The following is a 7,432-nucleotide window of genomic DNA, read 5'->3' as shown; positions in this document are numbered from 1 at the left end:
ACTAGTAAAGAGTAAAATCAAAGGTGCCACATTTTATTATCTTAATGAAACAGTAAGAGTGTGGTTATGATTTGAACATTCATCTCTTCCGAAACTCATGTTGAAATTTATTTACAAAGGCAATTTAAGTTCAACATGAGTTTTGGTAAATGAAGAAAAATTTACAACATGACAGGGAAAAAGCCATACATTTATATGCACAAGATGGTTAAGGTAATGATCCTGAGAATCTTAAGCAGGTTTTTGAAACTAGCAGTTAATTGGTAGGATTTTCACCCTGACTAACTAAATATGCTGATACCTGTGAACTAAGCAAGTTCACTGAAGATAACAATGTGTATTACTAGGGTCATGTTTGGAATGTCTGTCATTCTGATCTTCTAAAGAAGTACTGCTTGTCGTCATACAAATTACTGCCATACTGTCCCTCCAGTAAATGTCTGTTTAAAAAAGGGGGAGGGTAATAAACGAAAGCAAGAGACAAAAAAAAATCATAGGACGGTCCAGCTACAATACTGTATATGGTTAGATTTCTAAATTTCTGTGTAAAAATATGTAATTGTTTATTCCTATTTCTTTAAATATTTCTCTATTTTTTATTTTTTCCTTCACATTCTATAGGTATTTAAAGCTTAACATGTAGATACTTGATGGAAAATACCTGTTCGTTGTTATGTCTAAGATGTCTGATATTCAGACAGATAGTAAGGTTTAGCTCAACTGCCTATGTTATAGGGAAATAATATCTTTACGTTTCTCTTCTGGATGGGTAACAACTTAAGTTTGTAGACCAAAAATTAGAGAAAAAGAAGAGCTGCAAGGACAGCCAACATTTTGGCCCTAGTCTTTCAAGGACAGTGAGGACTCAGGGCATAGGAGATCCTGTACTGTAACATCCTACAACTCAGTGGTGTACCAAATTTTCTGATGAAGGAGATTATGGGGACACAGAGGAAAGTGATCAACGAGGTAGAGTGTGCCTAAGGAGAGTCACATGGAGAGAAAACATTCTCTCACACTTTCTTAGAGAGTAAATTGGTCAAACAATGGTCATGAGTCATCCACATGGCTGACACTGACAAAGCTCCACAAACTGCTGTACAGGGTTTCAGGGTAAGTCCTGACAGGAATTGACTGACTTTGTCAGATACAAATTTTACATTTTTTGTCTTGCTTTATCTTGGTCTTAACCATCCAGTGGAAAAGTATAAAATCAAGGTATAACAAGTAAAGACATATTAATATGCGGAGCTATGAGAGGCTCAAATCAACAACTTCTGACACTGCCTGTCTTGAGGATAACCCACTACTATTATAGATTGCTGGATTATGTTGGATTACTCTGCTGAATTCATGGACCTACAATGTATGAATGGCAGTGGAATACCCATCTCTGACAAAAGCAAACAAAAAAGGGATATAAATATAACATTTTGTAGTGGAAAAAATATATATCTGTATACACATAATAGCATAAATATACAGCTACTTTCTCTTACTTCAGTGAGAAGAAGGTTTTGAACTAAGTGTTTAGATGAGATATTATGTCTTTACCTTGTACTAGGAATAACTACTACAAATACAATATATAATTTGTTTATTATTATAACTGTACTACTAACTGGTTTTGAAACTATCACATTGCTACTTCTTTCTCAATAAAATTACTGAAACATAGTAAAAAAGAAAAAAATTACAAAAAGTTTGATAGCCTTTGTAACAATATTGAGAGGTAGGAACTTTGAGATGAGATTAGACCATTCAAATTTCTCCCTCAGAGGTGGGATTGATAATGCAATAAAAGGGTGAGTTTAATCTTCTGTCTTAATATTACCCTCTTGCCCTGTTTTCATGTTGAATAACAACAAGGAAACATCTTAAAAGGAGTAAGAAATCCTCATCATATAGAAATACACTTGCCCTTTTTTCTTTCATTTTCCATACTGTAAAACCATAAGAAGTAAAACAATGTTGTTCAAAATTGCCTAGTGTGAGTTATTGTGTTATAGAACCCATCAGAAAGTATTAAAGCAAGTATAGTTTTGCAGTTGGATGTCAAGTGTCCAGTTGGTAGGAAAGTATTAATTCTCTTCAATTTCAGTGATAAAGCTTTTTTAATCGAAATGGAGACCACTGTAATGTGCCTGGTTGGCAATAATAGAATGCATAATTCTGTTTGACACCTAAATGCTGAGAAGTAACTTAAGTAGCTAAAGAGAAAGAGGTTGTTTATGGGACCATGTAAGTTAAAATGCTTTGAATTCAAGGAATAAAAAACATTCAAAGAGCTTCTGTTATGGATTTCTATTGGTTTGTATAACTTTAACTGGATAGATAATAAGATTGGCTTCAAGATTGGATTTACCCAACTTTGATATAGCCCTTAAACTGACAAATTAAGTTGGCTTGGTAATTACAAATTATTCATACTCAATATCTCCAAATCCTGTTAATGATCTCTTATTCAAACCTATCTCATACTCTTTTCCTATTCATGCCTGTGGTGGCACCAAACAATCTCCACACCACTTCAGCTGGAAACTTTGGAGTCTTGTTCAAATCTTTTGGGGTTCTCTGCATTTACCTCCTCTATGTCTCCTCTGTACATAAACATTTTCTTCATTCTGCACTTTTTCATGACAGAAACTACTTGTGGTATGTCTAAGCACTATGTTGTCCAGAAGCAGATAAGGCATAGTCACTGGTAGTAATTTTCTTTCTTTTCCCCAAGGTCCACTCCAAAATTCTTCTCATTCATATTGACCCCAATTCCTGAACAACTACTTCCTATCAACTACTATGATTAGGAAAATCTATGATTTTTCTGGGGTAGGTCTAAGTTGCTAAATCAAATACTGTGACAAGGGTGCTAGTATTCTTAGATCATATCAGCCATAGTTCTGAAGTTGATATTGAGGTGGGAACTGTTGTTGGATTGATTTCCCCTGAGAACAGAGGTGCTGAGAAGAAGAGACAGATGCTTAAAGAATAGCAGAGGTATAAATGAGTGGAGAAATGATAACATACAATAAAGTTTACTACAAGCTTTTTGGTTGAGAAGGAGTGGTAGAATAAAACTTATTTTCTAGAGACCTGTTTCCTGTCCAAAATTGCATACAAGTTGTTTGGTCATGGGTGTGTATGTGGTGTGTGTGTGTGTGTATGTGTGTGTGTGTGTGATTATTTTGTGCTCAATTGTACTGTGCTTCTCAAATTAGTAGAAAGTTCTAAGATTTGATGAGATTGGGCACATTGATGCATTTTGTATCTCAAAATTGTTAGAAAAAAAATTGTTGGAAGAGAATTTTGAATACACCATGAAGAAATTATAAAAGCTTAAAATGATGGTTATGCAAATTGTCATGGGTTGACCACTATCCAGTATACAGGATATGAAAAATTACAATATATCTCAGAAATATTTATAATTATTAAATAACAACTATAAAGTAATAAAACATCTAGAGACTGGATGTGGTGTCACATACCTTTGATCCCAGCACTTGGGATGCTGTCAACAGGAGGATCACTACAAATCCGATCTACACAGTGAGACCCTGTTCACTGTGTCCACCCTGTCCTAAATCAAATAAACAAATAAATAAATAATCCATAGAAATACACGCATCTACAACATTTAAATGACACTGGAGTACCCATCTCTGACAAAATTAAACAAAAAAGAAAATTCAAATGAAGGACCATTTTGTATATGTATATCCAAAATAGGATAGATATACAGCTACTTTCTCTTAATTCAATGAATACAAAGATTTGAACTAGTAGTGTTTGTGGACGAGATATCATGTCTGCATCTTGTAGTATGAATAACCACTCAGAAGACAACAATATGCAATGTATAGATTATTGAAACTGTCCTAATAATCTGTTTTGAAACTGTCTCATTTCTATTTATTTCTCAATAAAATTAACAAAAAATAGAAATAAAAATAAAACATTTAAGAAACTAAGAGAACTAAGAAAGCAAAGAAAGAAAGGAAGAAAAAAGAAAGAAGGAAAGAAAGAAAGAATGAAAGACAGACAGACAGACTAGTGGAAAGATGTTTTCTCTGAGGTAGAACTCCTGACATTCCAAAAACCTTCTAATACTACAAAATGGTTTCTCTGCAAATTCACCAGCTTTTCACAATTATTTTTGTCAGTTTCAATTTTGATTTTTCCTTTGAGAACCTGTTTACAGTTCCATTGAACTTCTTATGCAGAATTGAGGTATTTGATTTATAGCTCTATAACTAATTTCAGTTCAATTATTCCTGTTTTCACTGATATGACTAGATCTGCTGCTATGAATTTAATCTGGAAGGCCTATCAACGGACCTATATTGAAGGTTTTGTCACCAATTGTTGTTGGAAGGTAGTGGAAACTTTAGGTGATATGTTTCTCTTCATGACATTTTACATATCCATGAACACAAAGCAATAGAGTCAAGTGACTCTAGAGAAAATTCCTTGAAACTATGAGTTAAAATGTCTTTCCTCTTTTAAATTAGTTAGTTTAGTTGGCCACATACTGATGATCTCACGACTCTTGTCAAACTCCTGAAATCCTTGTGTATCATGTATAAGTTAAACACTCTAAAATGCTCGGACCAATTTGAGTTAGAAGAACATTGGTAAATTTATTTTCAACTTCCTGTACAATGAGGTACAGCCATGAATATCTCCCTGAACTTTTAACTTTCAAGACATATTTATATCTCAAGTTTTATAGAATGATCTTAGTATATAACCTCAAAGCTTAGATTACACAGTAGTTGAAATTGGAGATGGGGATATAATATACTACCTGAACAACATTAATTGACATTATACCTGGCATAATAATATAAGTGAGAACTCATAAATGAATAATCTGTACTACCTACCTTCAAAGAATTTTTTTTTGTATTTCTTTTTAAGGCAGGATCTACAGGGTGTTCAGGCTCTCACTAATAGATCAGACTCATAATGATTTTCTTGTTTACAGCCTCCCACTAGATGGGATTACAGGTGTGAGCCACCAAGCCCAGTCTAAATCTCTGTCTCAGCATGCCCCGTGGCAGGGCCAGCATGGCAGGCCTGGGGATCAAACTCCTGGCCTCTTCAACTGCTTGGAGGAACTTTAGTCTGCTGAGCAATTGGGCCAACCCTAAAGAATTAATATTGTCCAGAGAAATAGATGAATATAACAAAATCTATATAAAGTTGGAGAAAGAAAAGTCAAGAAAACTTCATAGCTCACAATTTTTTTGGTGGAATTCACTCACTTGTATTGTGTAGCATGACTGTGGATAAACAGTGTAATAAGGTAGAAACAGAATGCCCAATATAGTCCCAAAGTGTGAGGTATTAAAAATAGCCCTACTCTTGGGATTTAATATTCTGCAATCAATATTTTGAAATTCTTCAGGTTATACCTTAAAGTTTGTGTACAACAGGCCATTGAAATGTTCAGAAATGAATTTACAGCTTCTGCTTTTTTTTCCTGCTCCTCTCTGAAAGATTCTTGCAATCTTGACCCTGCTCCTGTCTCCAAAATCCATAGACTTCTTTTCCTCTAACCCAATATCAGCAGCTGTTGTCACTCATGTTTTACTGAGGATGAGGAAGCAAATGTGGGGAGGTTGGAGATTAGGTGTATAGGGTCACTAGAAGTTTAGGGTTCAGAACTGTGGTACTACCCAAACCCTGGGAAACAAGTGTTGCAGAGACTAAAACTCAACTGAAGTAAACCTCTTTTTCTATGTCTGACCAAAGTACATAGTGTGCTCTTGCTCTGAGGTTGCAAAAGCCCTTTGGTTGTCCACTTACTGAAAGTGGAAGCAGGGAACTTATTGGAAAAGGAAGGCACCTGCTTTAACTTCACCAATCTTAGTACTATGTTGGTATTCCAGTGATAAGGTAAGAGGAAAAACTGTCTCAATACACTTGAGATAGTGTATTGATCCTTACATCAAGTATTTGTACTTTTCACTTTTCCTGTATTTCCTTGTGCAAGAAAGCATTTCTTACAGAACTAATCTGTATTTTGGGGACTTTCTGCTCCCTTTCCAACATTATCTCATCAGGATTTTGTTTATCTATCTGTTTTTTTTATCAGCTCCAGGTAGCTTCAAAATCAATATTGTGTAATTTTTATGATTACATGTATGAGTGAAGCCCTATAACATTTGTATTTTTAGCTATCACTGTACAATACATAGAGAGTGCCTAATTCGATCTAACATTTACATTTATGTCTTTTTTCTTTAAAATATTGAACAGCAAATAAAATATACCATGACAAGCTAGGAGAGACATCATTGAAGAAAGAGACATGCTTTATATTTTAGTATATTTACTATACTTACCAGCCATTTTTCTGGCTTTTATACAATAGACTCTTGGGCTGGCCAGATAGATCAGCAGACTAAAATGCCTGCTTAGGCAGAGTGCAGTGGCTTGGGTTCAATACCTGGCATGCTGTGCAGACTCCGCCCCCAAGGCATGCAATATGGCAATAGAGACAAGATGCGGTGATGTGCACCTTTAATCCTACCACTTGGGAGGATGAAAAAAGGAACATCACTACAAATCTGATCTGTGTATTGGGACCCTATACACTCTGCACTAAATACAAAAATAATAAATAAATAAATAATACACTATTTCTCTCCATGTGACTCTCCTTAGGCACACTCTACATCACTGATCACTTTCCTCTTTGGTCCAATAATCTCCTTGATCAGAAAATTTGGGACACTACCGAATTACATGTCGCTACAGTACAAGTTCTCATATATCCTGAGTCTTAATTCACATTGGAAGCCTAGGGCCAAAATGTTGGCTTTCTTTGCAGCATTCCTTTTCATCTAATTTTGGTCTGCAAACATAGGTTGTTAACCATCCAGAAGACAAGCTTATTGTTATTACCACACAACTTAGGCTGCTAAGCTTAACCTTACTATCTCACTGCATTTCAAACATCTTAGACATAATATGGAACAGGTATTTTTCATCAAGTATTGATATGTTGAACTTTAAGTCCCTACAGAATATGATAAAAAACATTTAAAAATTAGAATATATTTTTAAAATAGGCATAAAGAATTATATACTTCTTATATTTACACATAAGTCTGAAAATCTCACCATATACAACCTTGAAGCAGGACAGTCCCACAATATTCCTTTTCTTATCTTTTGCTTTCATTCACCACCCCCTTCTTTTTGAACAACGATCTACCTGAGAGACTTCATAGCAGCAACTGGCACATCATGACATATCAGCCCAAATTCAGAAGACCAGAATGACAGACACTCCAAGCATGAAACTACAATTACAGATTACCATCTGCAGTGCAGTTGCTTAGTTCACAGGTATCAGTATATATAGTTAGTCAGGGTGAGAATCTTTCCAATTAACTGCTAGATTAAAAAAATCTTCTGGAGA

This window comes from Octodon degus, unplaced genomic scaffold, assembly GCF_000260255.1.
Source record: "Octodon degus isolate 3935 unplaced genomic scaffold, OctDeg1.0 scaffold00201, whole genome shotgun sequence".
Taxonomy (NCBI): domain Eukaryota; kingdom Metazoa; phylum Chordata; class Mammalia; order Rodentia; family Octodontidae; genus Octodon; species Octodon degus.
The sequence above is the reverse complement of the archived record's forward strand: the minus strand, read 5'-3'. Positions refer to the sequence as shown.